We start from the raw sequence: 14,597 nt of genomic DNA on the forward strand, positions 1-14,597 counted from the left end.
ACACTTCTTGCACTACAGTCCCTGGCACAACCCGCTCCTGAGCCACATCTCCGGCCCATCCTGCGGGTGGTGCCGCCTCTGGTTGAATAAGGCCGGTGACCTGTCGTCCAGCACTGCGCAGGGAGAAGCTGAGTCCGCTACCACGCCGCTCTCTGCATTGGCAAGGACCCCCTTATAAACCCATATACCAGCCACATATATACACACCCCTTATATACCCATATACCTGCCTATATACCCCTTATACCTGCCACATATACCCCTTATACTCATATACCTGCCACATATATACATACCCCTTACATACCCATCTACCCCTTATACCCATATACCTGCCACATATATACCCCACTTATACCCATATTGCTGCCCATATAACATACCCATATACCTTCCACATATATACCCCGCTTATCCCCATATACTTGCCTATATACCCCCTTCTACCCATATATCTGCCACATATATACCCCGTTTATACCCATATACCTGCCTATATAGCCCTGATACCCCTATACTTGCCAAATATATACCCCCCTCATACCCATACACCCGCCTATATATCATGCAGTACTATACCAGCTATACCTACCCATACACCTGCCACATATACCTCTTATCTCTCAGCACATCCACCTGTGAAAACACCACACCCGCCACTCCCGCACCCGCAGTATTTCCCCACCCGCCACTCAAGCACAAACTATATTTCACACAATAAAGGCTGTAACAGGTTTAGGGGGCGGAGCCCCTTACGACGGAGTGAAGGGTGCCCGTAGGGCGAGATGAATCACCTAGTGTGTATGTGTATATATATATATATATATATATATATATATATATATATATATATATATATATTGTATGAAACAAAACAGCACTCTCAATATTCTTTAGCAGCTGCTGGGGTGTCCATATAACTCAGACTGCATTCCATGGAGGCCATAGATATCCAAAAAGGTAAAGAGCGCACTCACCAGACTTGATACTGAGTAAAATTTCAAATTTTTATTAGATCCATTAAAATTTTCAAGGCAAGGTCGACGTTTCGGGTCACCACATGACCCTTTTTCAAGACAAACAGACGCCTGGATCCCTGGAGGGACCCGGCGGCTCTCCCCTCCCTCCCTTACCCAGCGCTGCTGCTGCTGCGCTGGGCGCTCCTCCTCCCTGCACCCGGAAGAGGATCAGTGCAGGGAGGAGGAGGTCACAGGTCCGGGCAGCACAGCTCTGTGACCCGGCAGGGGATGGTTACAGCATCCCAAAATGCGGTAAAAACCCTGATAACGGGGGTTTTACCGCATTTTTAGCTTAGAGAATCTCCCCATCAGTGAGGAGAGTGAGGTATTGTGGGAAATATGGAGGTTTGTGGTTTGTCACAGCAGCTTAAAGGTCTGGGAGCCACTAGACTGCCAAGCTTACTGAAACCAATGGCTTCCACCTATTTAGTGTTGGCTAAGCCTACATTTTATTTGGTGCTGCCCATGGGCCAGATGCACTTAGCTTCAAAAGTGATAAAATGAAGAGTGATAAACAACCAGCCAATCAGCTCCTGCCTGCCATGTCACAAACTGTGTTTGAAAAATGTTAGGCAGGAGCTGATTGGCTGGTTGTTTATTACTCTCTATTTTATCACTTTTGAAGCTTAGTGCATCTGGCCCTATGTGAGGCCACTTCTAGTAATTTTTCCATGGCCATTTTAAGTTTCAAATCCACCCCCGGCTGCAGCTGTATACAAAACAGTTCTTCCTTAAGTATCGCCAATGGTAGAGACTCTGGAGCCGCTCAGAAGAAATTTGTGTCCAGGAACAGGTTCTTGAGTATCTGTTCTCAGGAAGTGGTGGGTCAGGGTTGCCGACTTTCCAGCTGCCCTCTCCGGGAGAGGGCAGCCAGCTACAGCAAGTGGGATTGAAAGCAGTACTCACTGCTGCTGCTCCAGCCACTCCCGCTCCCGCTCTCCGTGCTGCCAGTCCAATAGAGCCTTGCAGTGGCTACCACTCACCGCTCCCATAGCTGCCGCTCATGCTCTCCTCTTCATGCTGCCAGTCTCTGCGGTGGCTGTCAAACAGGACAGCAACACCATGAAGCCATGTATGTGATGACGTCACGCTGGTAACTAGCACCCGCCCCCGGCACTTTGGGACTCGCGCATGCGCTGTCCAGTTTTTCAGCAAGAAGGTTGAAAAACCAGGAGGATAACATATAACGGGACTGGGAGAAAGATTCAAAACGCGGGAGACTCCCGCTAAATGCGGGAGGGTAGGCAATTATGTGGCAGGTCAGTCTGATCCTGTGAGGGGGTTTTGTGCGAGCAAGGATCCCCATGGTGACTTCCTGTTTCCACCCTGTTCATTCAGTACTGTGTTCAGGTACTTAGTCTCAGTGTCCTAGAAATGGTATAGCCTAAAGGAGACACGCAGAGCAGTAGTTAAAAGCATCTTTTTATTAGTAATAACATACAAATGTAAGAAAAAGCCCTTACGTTTCCCACAGGCCTTAAGGGTTTCTGATAGCCCTGAATCATGAAACAGATGGCATGTATCCAAACTATACACCCTGTGACACATTTCACAGGGCAAATTCTTCTTCCTCATGCGTCAGATGTTGTTTAATGTTATTCTTATTTCCAGGTATTTCATCAGAAATTGTGGGATCCAGGACTCTGGAACCACCGGTATGCCTCGTGAGCATCTGCAACAATGGTCGCACTACTCAACCTCTACAGTGCCTCATGGGAAACTTTGATGTCAAATTATACTTAATAAACTCCAGTCCTGGGCCCCCCTTTGTATCTAGGCCCAGGAGTATTGTCCCTGCAGTCCCCTTCTGATGACGGCCATGCTTATTGCTATTATCGATGGATTAAAGCTCTGCCTCCTGACAACTACTTGGTTTAGATAATAATGTTTCCTATTCACTGTGGGTAGTGCCACTTTTTAATCCCTTTCAGGTAATTATGTTTTAGTTGGCAATTGTGTAAATAAAGCAAGCGAGGGAAGTCATTTTATTCTTTTTTGGGAGGTGATTTGATAGAGTGAAGGCCGCATAGGCTTGAGGGAATTTAAGAGCCAATGAATTTATTGTCCATAAGTAAAGTTATCAGAAGCACAACAGCAGTGAGCACACCCGATAATAATCGGGGTACACCTCATATCACCCATTCTAAACGGGTGAGCCTGACGTGGCAGTACACATAATTAATTGAGTGTTACCATCTGTCCCCGCCCAGCAGAGGAAACTGTTGCTCCACCCTCCCAATATTTGATAGACATCAGGAGATTTCCTAAGGACGACCAATGTGTTGTGTATAACACTGGACGCATTAAAAACACTGTCCTGCACAGCAAATTACTGTAAAATTATGAATGTGACATCATAACACTCTCAGGAACACACTCTGGTGGGGAATATACCCCGAAATATATCTAAGCACCGGCAGTCTATTACTCTACCTACATTTTAAATCTTTATAATAACTTATCTTTTTCTTTCCATAAACACCATTGTTTGTGTGTCAATGTGTATTTTTTAACCTCTTATCTTCGCTCTATGTGGCTGTCTCCGTATCCCATATATAACTATTAAAGATATCAAGGAGCCCCCACATCTTTTAACAATAAAAGGAATTTTGCCAAGAGATATTGTATCAATTATAAGGAGTGCATCCAATACAAACCTTCTCTTCTTTCGTTTTTTCATGTCGTAAACGTTTGGGATAGCACCCCCACTAGTGTGTCAACCAACACGCAGTGGATTTTTGCCCATCAATTATAAGGGCATTAATTCCTTATGTGTGCAGAACTCTCCAAAACCCCTTTTCCTAAGTTATCAGAAGCATCAGTGTTAAAGCCCAAAGGAAACAGCAGTTTGAGTGGCAGTTAGATCTGCCAATAAGGTAGCAGGGGGGCGTTAGACCAGAGAGGTGTATATTAGGGATCAGGGGAGGAAGTAAGCCTCTTTGAGTCTGTATCCCCACCCTCCCTACCCTTTTCCTCTGTGCTACCTGGCTTGATGCCATTCACCAAATTTATACATTCCATTCTATAGCTTTAGTTAACAATCGGCGAGAAGGCGCTCTCGACCAGCAGTCAGGTGGGGTGTCAGGTGATCTCTGTGTGGTACTGCCCCCCCCTTTCCCAGGAAGGGGGGAGAGTCCCCATGCTCCGGCTGGGGGCGTTGGACACTTCATGGAAGGTCCGCGCCATGCAATAGAAGGGGCGGTATGTCCGTCACAGCGTGGGCTTTACCCCACAAGAAGGGTTGTTGTCAGATTGGGGTGCTCCGGTCGCTACCATGGCAACACCCGGGACTGGTGCTGGTCTCAAGTGCTTTCTTTGCCATCCCTTATACAAATAGGGGTAATACCATTTCAATAAATAATTATGACCTTTTAAACTTACGCAGTTGGTGTCAGTGTCGTTATTTATAGATAAGGTGTTTGTATCGGTTATTTCTAGGCATAAGAGTTAAGTAATGGCATAGGCCAACAACAAAATTTATTAGGCGCCTTAAGGATTGAACATAAAAGATGCTATTTGCGACGATATACTCCTCACTCTGTCTAACCCCCTGGTCTCCCTCCCTAGCCTGCAGTCAGAGCTCAACGCTTACGGATCCCTCTCGGGATATAAAAATAATAGCACAAAATCTGAGGCAATGGCTCTATGTGTCCATCCCCAACTTTTATCTACACTAAAATCATCCTTTCCCTTTACATGTCGCCCACAGGCGATCAAATATTTAGACATACACATTACTAAATCCTATTCCCTTCTATATCAGGCTAACTATTCCCCCATAATCCGCACTCTGACCGCGGACATTGCTCGTTGGCAACCACTTTATATCTCTTGGATCGGAAGGATCAATGTGATTAAAATGAACGTCCTTCCAAGGCTACTCTACCTCTTTCAGACCCTGCCAATATCTGTGCCATACGCAGCCTTAAACTCCTTACAATCCCTATGTAACCAATTCATCTGGGCAAATGGCAAACCCCGTATTCGCAAAACCACTCTAGCAAGACCTGCCTCAGATGGCGGTCTTGGCCTTCCAAATTTCCGAATGTATTACCATGCGGCCCAAATAAACCAGATAATTTTATGGCACTCTGAACCCGGATATAGAAAATGGGTTGACCTTGAGAACGCCCTGCTCCAGGGCGGACGGGTTGATGAGATAGTATGGCTCCCAAGATCACTGAGACCAGCCTCGGCCTATGAGGCCCCAACCATCCGATTCACACTGACATTGTGGGACAAAATACGATCTCAGACAAAACTAGCCCCACACCCCTCACCTATGTCCCCTATATGGAACCACCCCCTTTTTCCTCCGGGATGTGAAGAAATGACAGCCACGCCCTGGCGTGAATTGCAGATCACTAGATTTAAACATGTCAACAATGAGTCGCCCACCTCCACCTTTACTCAATTACGATCCTCAACTTCGGTCCCCGTTAGGACACACTTCCAGAGTACACAGATTCTAAGCTTTGTTAACTCTCAATATCCATCTAGCAGAAAGCACACACTGTCTCCGTTTGAAATCCTGTGTTCTAACTCCGTGGGCCGACGGGGCAACATTTCTTTTTTGTACAACAAAGTTTTGGCCTCTGTCCCTACAAACCGAGAACCACACAAAATAGCATGGGAAAGGGACTTTCCAAACTCAATAGCTGAAGATGACTGGACTGTCATCCGAACTAGAACCGCCAAGGCCTCCATTAGTGTAGCTATTAAAGAGACATGCTACAAGGTCTACACACGATGGTACCTGGTCCCGTCTCGTTTGCATGCAATTTTTCCCTTGACATCTGATTTATGCTGGAGGAACTGTGGCCAAGTGGGCACATTCCCTCACATTTGGTGGGACTGCCCAATAATCAAGACCTTCTGGACGACAGTATGGTCACTGATAGCGCAACTAATCGGCACGCCCCTCTCACCATCAGCCACAGTTGCATTACTGAATGCCCCATCCCCAAATGTCAATAAATTCCAGGACAGGCTCATTGTCCACATTTGTAATGCCCCTAAAACTTTGATTGCCAGACATTGGAAATGTGCTGTGATGCCGTCTAAAACAGCTCTCCATTCCCGTGTCAATTTTGTAGCCTCAATGGAATACATCACCTGTCTACAAAATGATTCTGTCTCTACCTTCCACAAGATATGGTCCCCCTGGTATTCCCTCAACTCCTCCCCCATCCCTGGACTCTGCTAAATATATTCTATGCTATCGTTAATTATCTGTATTTCTTCCTTCAAATGTTTTTATATAAATTGTATCGGATGTTACAAGTATCTGTAATGGAACAACTTGCTCAAATGTGTTTCTGTATATGTATATGTTCTCTCTTTTATTTTACATTATTTTTCTATGTAAAAGAAAAATTCTAATAAAAATTTATAGTTAAAAAAAAAAAAAGATGCTATTTGCATATATATAGTATCTGTGCACTTATTTTTGCACCTGTATTTTTGAATGATGCATGCAACCTTTAAGTGACAAGGGCAAACCAATGATCAGTATTAACTCCAAATCTTGCTTATTTGGTTTGTAATCAGCAGTGACTGTTACTTACTTCTAGAGATGTGCGGGCTCTGGGATTGCCCAGATCCGAGCCCGCACGAACGGCAGGGATCCAAGCCTGGATCCGAGTAGTGTTCGGAGCCTCCCGTCCGGCGTTGAATACTTGCGAGATCCGGAACTCTATTTAAGTCCTGGCTCCGGCGCCATTCTTCATTCGGCATGTGAAAGTCAGACATCACGGAGCAGTAGTGAACGTAAGGGATGTTTAAGGGAGTCAGCTGAAAGCTGAGGGTCCCCTCTTTCCATCGGTACAAGAATTTTAAAAATCGGCCCTTGGGAACCGGAGATATCTGACTTCAAAGCAGTGGTCCCCATCCAAGCCTGTTAATTGCTCTTCCCAGTCAGACATTTCAGGTTCTGTCTGACTTAGAGTTTTTCTGAGGGTATATTCCAAAAGCTGGTACTCTCCCCCTTTGAGGGATACTAGTAGCTTGTCTTTACTGTTCCCAAAACCAGAGATTTCAGCCTTCCAGCAGCTGGTTACTGCTCCAGCTCCACACACCTGGTATGTAGTTTTATATTCTCGTTGGCAGATTGCTCTGCCTCCTGAACTCTGATCCCCTAGTCCCCAATACCATTTGGTAGGTGGGATTCTCTAGTTTTTAATCCCATTAAAATCTAAGAAATATTTCCGGGAACTGGAGATATCTGCAGTCAAGCTGTCCTCCCACCAGAAAATTATGAATAATAAGCCCACTCCCCTATACACCCCTTCTCTGCATATTAAACATCCTCTACCACCCTGGAAGTTATGTATCAGGGCCCCTTCATTCAACCCAATGCCCCCTTCTCCCACCCCATCTCCCACCATCTGTACAGTAAAGGGGTAATTAGTGGAAATTACCGATCACAGATCCTACATGCTGAGCGGTAGATATAATACCCCCTACCACCCGCGGGACATCAAAGCTTCCCCCACACCTACTGCTGGAGGATCGGTAGGGGCCCCAGTACATTGCTATGCCCAGGGGTCTAAACTGCTGTTGACGCCCCTGTATGTATATATATATATATATATGTATGTATGTGTCACGACCACTGGACACAAGCGGCGCTTACCGGTCAGGGTCCACCGTCGGGGTCTTAGGTCCCTTCATGTTGGTACCAGCCGGAGGAGTTCTGCTGGTGTGTCCTAGTGGCCGTGCCTCTCATCTCCTGCCTAGTGTCGTGGGTCTCCATTCCCGGGCGCCATGTTGGCTTGGCCCTGTGTCTCATAGTGTGCCGCCATCTTTCCGTGGCTGCCCAATGGCGTCCTCTCTGTCCTTTCCACTCATCCAATCAGGAGCCAGCCCGGGGGATTTAATCCCTCACCTGACCCTCAGCAGAGGCCAGTGCTTCGCTATCTCTCCCAGGAGCTTACCTGCGACCTGTGCTTCCCAGTGTGCTTCTGAGCTCCTGCTTCCAAGATCTCCCAGTGTGTACGGGCACCAGCGTTTCCACACCTGTGTGCTTCTGAGCCCCTGCCTCCAAGATCTCCCTGTGAGTACCTGCACCAGTGTCTCCGCACCTGTGTGCTTCCAAGACTGTGCTCTAACAATCTCCCAGTGAGTATCTGCACCAGTGTCTCTGCACCTGTGTGCTTCCAAGACTGTGCTCTAACATTCTCCCAGTGAGTACCTGCACCAGTGTCTCCGCACCTGTGTGCTTCCAAGACTGTGCTCTAACAATCTCCCAGTGAGTACCTGCACCAGTGTTTCCGCACCTGTGTGCTTCCGAGACTGTGCTCTAACAATCTCCCAGTGAGTACCTGCACCAGCGTCCCCGCACCTGTGTGCTTCCACGACTGTGCTCTAAACAATCTCCCAGTGAGTACCTGCACTCGAGCCCCATACCTGTGTGCTTCCAAGCCTGCCCTCTCCGCTGCTCTCCCAGTGTGTACCTGCACCGGCGCTGCCGCATCCGTGTGTCTCCAGCTCTGCTGTTCCACTGATCTCTCAGTGTGTACCTGCACCGGCGCTGCCGCATCCGTGTGTCTCCAACTCTGCTGCTCCGCTGATCTCCAAGTGTGTACCTGCACTGGCGCTGCCACATCCGTGTGTCTCCAGCTCTGCTGTTCCACTGATCTCCCAGTGTGTACCTGCACCGGCGCTGCCGTAGCCGTGTGTCTCCAGCCCTGCTGATCCCTTGGTCCTCTAGTGTGTTCGGACATCAGCGCTTCCGCCTCAGTGTATCCCCTGGCCTGCTTCTTCAGTGATCTCCCAGTGTATACCTGTACCAGCTTCACAGTACCCGTGTATCTTCAGGTATTAATACTTAGAAACATGGAATAAGTCAAGGAACAGTAGTACACACTGGGAGATCACTGGAGCATCCAACCTGGAGATACACAGGCGCTGGGAAACATGGTAAAGGTACACACTGAGAGATCACTGGAATGTCTAACCTGAAGATACACGGGTACTGTGTACTTAGTTCAGTAAAACTTTTCAGGTGCATGCAAGGGAGGGGTTAATACTTAGTAAGTAACAAGACATTGGTTCCCCCGGCACACTGAATAGTTTTAAACTGTGTTACTTCAATAAAGAGGTATTATTCATCTTAGGCTATGCATAAGACTTATATTTAGCCTGCTACCTTCCAACCCTCAGAGTGCCCCTTAGCTCCTGGTCCGCAAGCGGACTCACAAAACCCATGAGTCCTGACAGTAAGCACTGGCCCTATGGATCCGGTTGTCAGCCAGGAACTTTTTCATGGCATTGCCAACCGTCTCCACAGATTGGAGGAGGGTCAACAACAAACATCTCAGGCTCTGCAAAGTATGGCCCAACGCCAGGACCAGCTACAGTCTTCATTGTCTTCCAAGTCCTTAGGTCCTACTGGCCCTGGCGCTGGTCCACCTCTTCCTCAGTCCCACTCCGGATCTGCACTACGGTTGTCTCCGCCAGCCAAGTTTGACGGCTCCCCTCGAAATTGCAGAGGATTTATCAATCAGTGCGAGGTCCGTTTTTCTTTGCTACCATGGAACTTTCCTAGTGATCAGACTCGAGTAGCCTTCATTGTATCTTTGTTATCCGGTTCTGCTTTAGACTGGGTTTCTCCTCTCTGGGAAGGACAAGACCCCTTACTCACCAAGTATTCGGACTTCATTTCCTCTTTCCGGAGAATATTTGATGAACCCGGCCGTATCACTTCAGCGGCTGCTGAGATTCTACGCCTTCGTCAAGGTTCCAAGACTGTGGCCCAAGATGTCATTCATTTCCAGACCGTGGCATCTGAGCTTCAGTGCAGAGGCGGAACTACCATTGGTGCAGCAGGTGCATTGCACCAGGGCCCCTGAAGACTAAGGGATCCACTTCTGCCACCCACTGCTGTGTGGCATATTGTGAACTTGGGTTGGAGTGGAATAGGAGGGCCCAAAAATTTAGTTTTGCACCTGGGCCAACCACTCGTAAGTTCCGACACTGCTTCAGTGGAATGAAGAGGCCTTGACTTCCACATTCTTAGCAGGCCTATCTGATCGATTAAAAGATGAGTTAGCTACCCGAGATTTACCATCCTCCTTGAATTAAGTTATTTCCTTGTGTAATAAAATTGATCTTCGTTTCAGAGAAAGACAGTTGGAAAAAGCCCGTCAAGTCCGTGGTCGCCCTCCGCCTAGTCCTCGGTTGCCTCCAATGACCACAATATCGGTTTCTCCCCCACGGGATGAGCCAATGCAAGTCAACCGTACCCGTCTCTCCCCTGAAGAACGGCTACGACGGCAACGTCAGAAACTGTGCATTTACTGTGGTGAGCCCGGTCATTTCCTTGCCAGCTGTCCTCGTTGTCCTTTAAATGTGCAGTCCTAGTTGGTCTTGGAGAAGCCAGACTAGGACCACCTCAATCTTCTCCAATCAAAAGAGACTTTTGTATCCGTCTTTTAGTTATGTTGCCCGATGGTCCCGTTTCTACTCTGGCATTGGTAGATTCCGGGTCTGCAGAGAATTGTATGTCTACCCAGTTTCTCAAGGCCCATGGGGTGAAACTTCGTGAACTTCCTGCAGTCCTTCAGCTTTTCTCTATCGATGGCAGTCTGATCCCGTATGGGTCCATTACCCATAGAACTGATTCCCTAGAGATTCAAGTAGGTGCTCTACATAGAGAACGACTTTCTTTCCTAGTGATTCCTCGAACCAATCATCCGGTTGTTCTTGGCCTACCTTGGCTCCGAAAATATTCCCCATTAATCGACTGGAAATCCATGCGAATCCTTTCCTGGATCAAGGAGTGTCATTCCACATGCCTACAGAAAGTTGTTCCAATGCATTCTACTTTTCCACTGCTGCCTGATCTGCTTCCAGTTGCATATAAAGACTTTGTTGATGTCTTCTGCAACAGACAAATTACCTCCTCATCGTCCTTGGGACTGTCCCATAGATTTGATTCCTGGTAAAAACCCTCCGCGGGGTCGGACTTATCCTCTTTCACTCCCTGAGGCTGAGTCTATGGCTCAGTATATCCAAGAAAACCTTCAAAAAGGGTTTATCCGTCCTTCTTCTTCACCTGCTGGCGCAGGATTCTTCTTCGTCAAGAAAAAAGATGGTGGTCTTAGGCCCTGCATAGACTATCAAAAACTAAATGACATTACCATCAAGAACCGTTATCCCCTTCCATTGGTAACAGAGTTGTTCGATAGGATCAAGGGCACAAAGATCTTCTCTAAATTGTATTTCAAGGAGCATACAATCTCATTCGTATTCGGCCTGGCGACGAATGGAAAACCGCATTCAATACCAGAGATGGTCACTACGAATACTTAGTCACTAGGTGATTCATCGCGCCCTACGGGCGCTCTTCACACCGTCGTAAGGGGCTGCGCCCCCTTAATTTGTGAACGTTTGTATATGAGAAATATGGTTAGAATTGTATGAAAGATGCCCTGTATTGCAACTTAGGTGTCCGCGAATCGCGGGAGGGGGGGTCGCGGAGGGTGCCGCGAATTGCAAGAGGGGGGGTCGCGGGGGGTGCCGCGAATTGCAGGAGGGGGGGTTGTGGGGGGGGGTGGATGCTGCGAATCGCGGGAGGGGAGGGATTGCAGAGAATCGCGGGGTGGGTTGCCGCAAATCGCGGGAGGGGGGTTACGGGGGCGGGGGTTGCGGCGAATCATGGTAGGGGGGGTCGCGGGGGGTGTGCCGTGAATCACGGGAGGGGGGGGTGACGGGGTGGGGTGCCAAGAATCGCGGGGGGGGGGTGTGTGTGTGTGTGTGCCGTGAATCGCGGGAGTGGGGGTTGCGGGGGGAGGGTGGGGGGGGAGGTGTGACGCGAATCGCCACAAGAAAAAATCAACACAGAAAGGTCAACACATGTAAATGTTGACATAAGTGTGGCACTTCATTGGTGTCCATGTCGACACATGAGAATGAATATGAAAACATTCAAAAAATGAAAAAAAAAACTTCAAAAACTCATGTCAACCTTTTTCATTGTCGACCATAGCCATGTCAGTGTTTTCCATGTGCAATTTAATTCTGGAGCTGCCGCGAATCGCGGGGGGGTGTCGCAAATTGCGGGAGGGGGGGTCGCGGGGGTGGGTGCCGCGAATCGCGGGAGGGGGGTTACGGGGCGGGGGTTGCGGCGAATCATGGGAGGGGGGGTCGCGGGGGTGTGCCGTGAATCACGGGAGGGGGGGTCACGGGGTGGGGTGCCGAGAATCGCGGGGGAGGTGTGTGTGTGTGTGTGTGCCGTGAATCGCGGGAGTGGGGGTTGTGGGGGGGGGGTGGGGGACGTGTGACGCAAATCGCCACAAGAAAAAATCAACACAGAAAGGTCAACACATGTAAATGTTGACATAAGTGTGGCACTTCATTGGTGTCCATGTCGACACATGAGAATGAATATGAAAATATTCAAAAAATGAAAAAAAAAACTTCAAAAACTCATGTCAACCTTTTTCATTGTCGACCATAGCCATGTCAGTGTTTTCCATGTGCAATTTAATTCTGGAGCTGCCGCGAATCACGGGGGGGTGCCGTGAATTGCGGGAGGGGGGGTCGCGGGGGTGGGTGCCGCGAATCGCGGGAGGGCGGGGTTCACAGGGGTTCCGGTGGGGGGTTGCCGCGAATTGCGGGAGGTGGGGGGTCACGGGGGGTGCCGCGAATCGCGGGAGGGGGGGTTGCGGGGGGGTGTGACGCGAATCGCCACAAGAAAAAATCAACACAGAAAGGTCAACACATGTAAATGTTGACATAAGTGTGCCATTTCATTGGTGTCCATGTCGACACATGACAATGAATATGAAAAAATTAAAAAAATTAAAAATAAATCTTCAAAAACTCATGTCAACCTTTTTCATTGTCAGTGTTTTGCATGTGCCATTTAATCCTGGGGCTGCTGCGAATTGCGGGGGGGGGGGGTGCGGCGAATCGCGGGAGGGGGGTCGCAGGGGGGGTGCCGCCAATCGTGCAAGGGGGGGTTGCGGGGGGGGTTCTTTTTGCCGCGAATAGCGGGAGGGAGGTCGCGGGGGGGTGTTTTTGCCGCGAATCGGGGGGGGGGGTCACGGGGGAGGGTTTGCCGCGATTCGCGGGAGGGGGGGGTCGCGGGGTGGTGGTTATGCCGCGAATTGCGGGAGGGGTCGTGGGGGGGTTCTTTTTGCAGCGAATCGCGGGAGGGGGGGTCGCGGGGGTGTTTTTGCTGCGAATCGCGGTAGGGGGGGTCGCGGGGGAGCGGGTGTTTTTGCCGCAAATCGCGGGAGGCGCGCGGGGGGGGAGGTTTTGCCGCAAATCGCGGGAGGGGGGCGCTCACCTGGTGGCTGTGGAGTAGCAGTGCTGGGCAACATGGGAAGGCAGTGGGTGTCTGGCACTGTCTGTGGGCTCACTGGGCTGGTTCTCTGTCACATACCTCCCAACATGACCCTCTCCAGGAGGGACACAATGCTCTGTTTCTAGACTTCCCCTTAATGTATGATTGCCATCACCTGTTTTAAACAGGTTAATTTCTCAGAAAAGTGTTCAGCACAGATGAAGGCAATCACACATTAAGAGGAAAGTCCAGGAACAGAGCGTTATAGACACAGACACCCACTTTGAGTGACAGATGTAGCCAAATATATAGGAGATGCCATTCGGCCTCAGCAATGCTCCTGCAGTTTTTCAAGAGTTTATGAATGAGATCTTCCGTGACCTCCTCTATTATTCTGTAGTAGTGTATCTCGATGATATTTTGATCTTTTCACAGAACTTACAAGAACATCGACATCATGTTAAAGATGTCATTCAACGCCTCCGGGTTAATTAGCTGTACTGTAAACTTGAGAAATGTGAGTTTGAAAAAACATCCGGGCCATTCCTGGGATATATCATCTCGGGTACCGGGTTGAGAATGGATCCCTCAAAAGTACAAGCTGTTCTAGACTGGACTCAACCCTCGACTCTAAGGTTGGTGCAACGTTTTATTGGTTTCTCAAACTACTACAGAAAATTAATTAAGAAATTATCCTATTGGAGAACAAGAGCGACTTGCTATAAAACTAGTCGGTTCTCACAGACCACAAAAACCTACTCTATCTTCAGAATGCTCAATGTTTGAATCCAAGATTAGCCCGGTGTGCCTTATTCTTTACTAGATTCAATTTCCCAAAACCACAAAGCAGATGCTCTTTCTCGGTCCTTCTCCTCGTCCCAAGAAGAACATGTCTTAGGCCATGTCCTTAATCCAGCTGTGTTCACTCATACCGAACTTCTGTCCATTCCTCGTGGAAAGACTTTTGTGAGTCCGAAACATAGACTCGCATTACTTAATTGGGCACATGCTTCCCGTTTCTCAGGTCATCCTGGCATCAAGAAAACTTTGGAACTTCTTCAAAGATAATATTGGTGGCCATCCATGAAGACAGATGTCACTTCGTTTATTGCTTCCTGTATTTCTTGTTCTCAGCACAAAACTCCTCGTCAGTCTCCAGCAGGCCTTCTTCAGCCTCTCTCCATTCCGGAATGCCCCTGGTCTCACCTTTCGATGGACTTCATTACTGATTTGCCAGCCTCCCAAGGTTATAACACCATATGGGTGGTCGTGGACCGCTTCTCTAA

The sequence above is a fragment of the Crinia signifera genome, chromosome 7 (assembly GCF_055691185.1).
Source record: "Crinia signifera chromosome 7, ASM5569118v1, whole genome shotgun sequence".
NCBI lineage: Eukaryota > Metazoa > Chordata > Amphibia > Anura > Myobatrachidae > Crinia > Crinia signifera.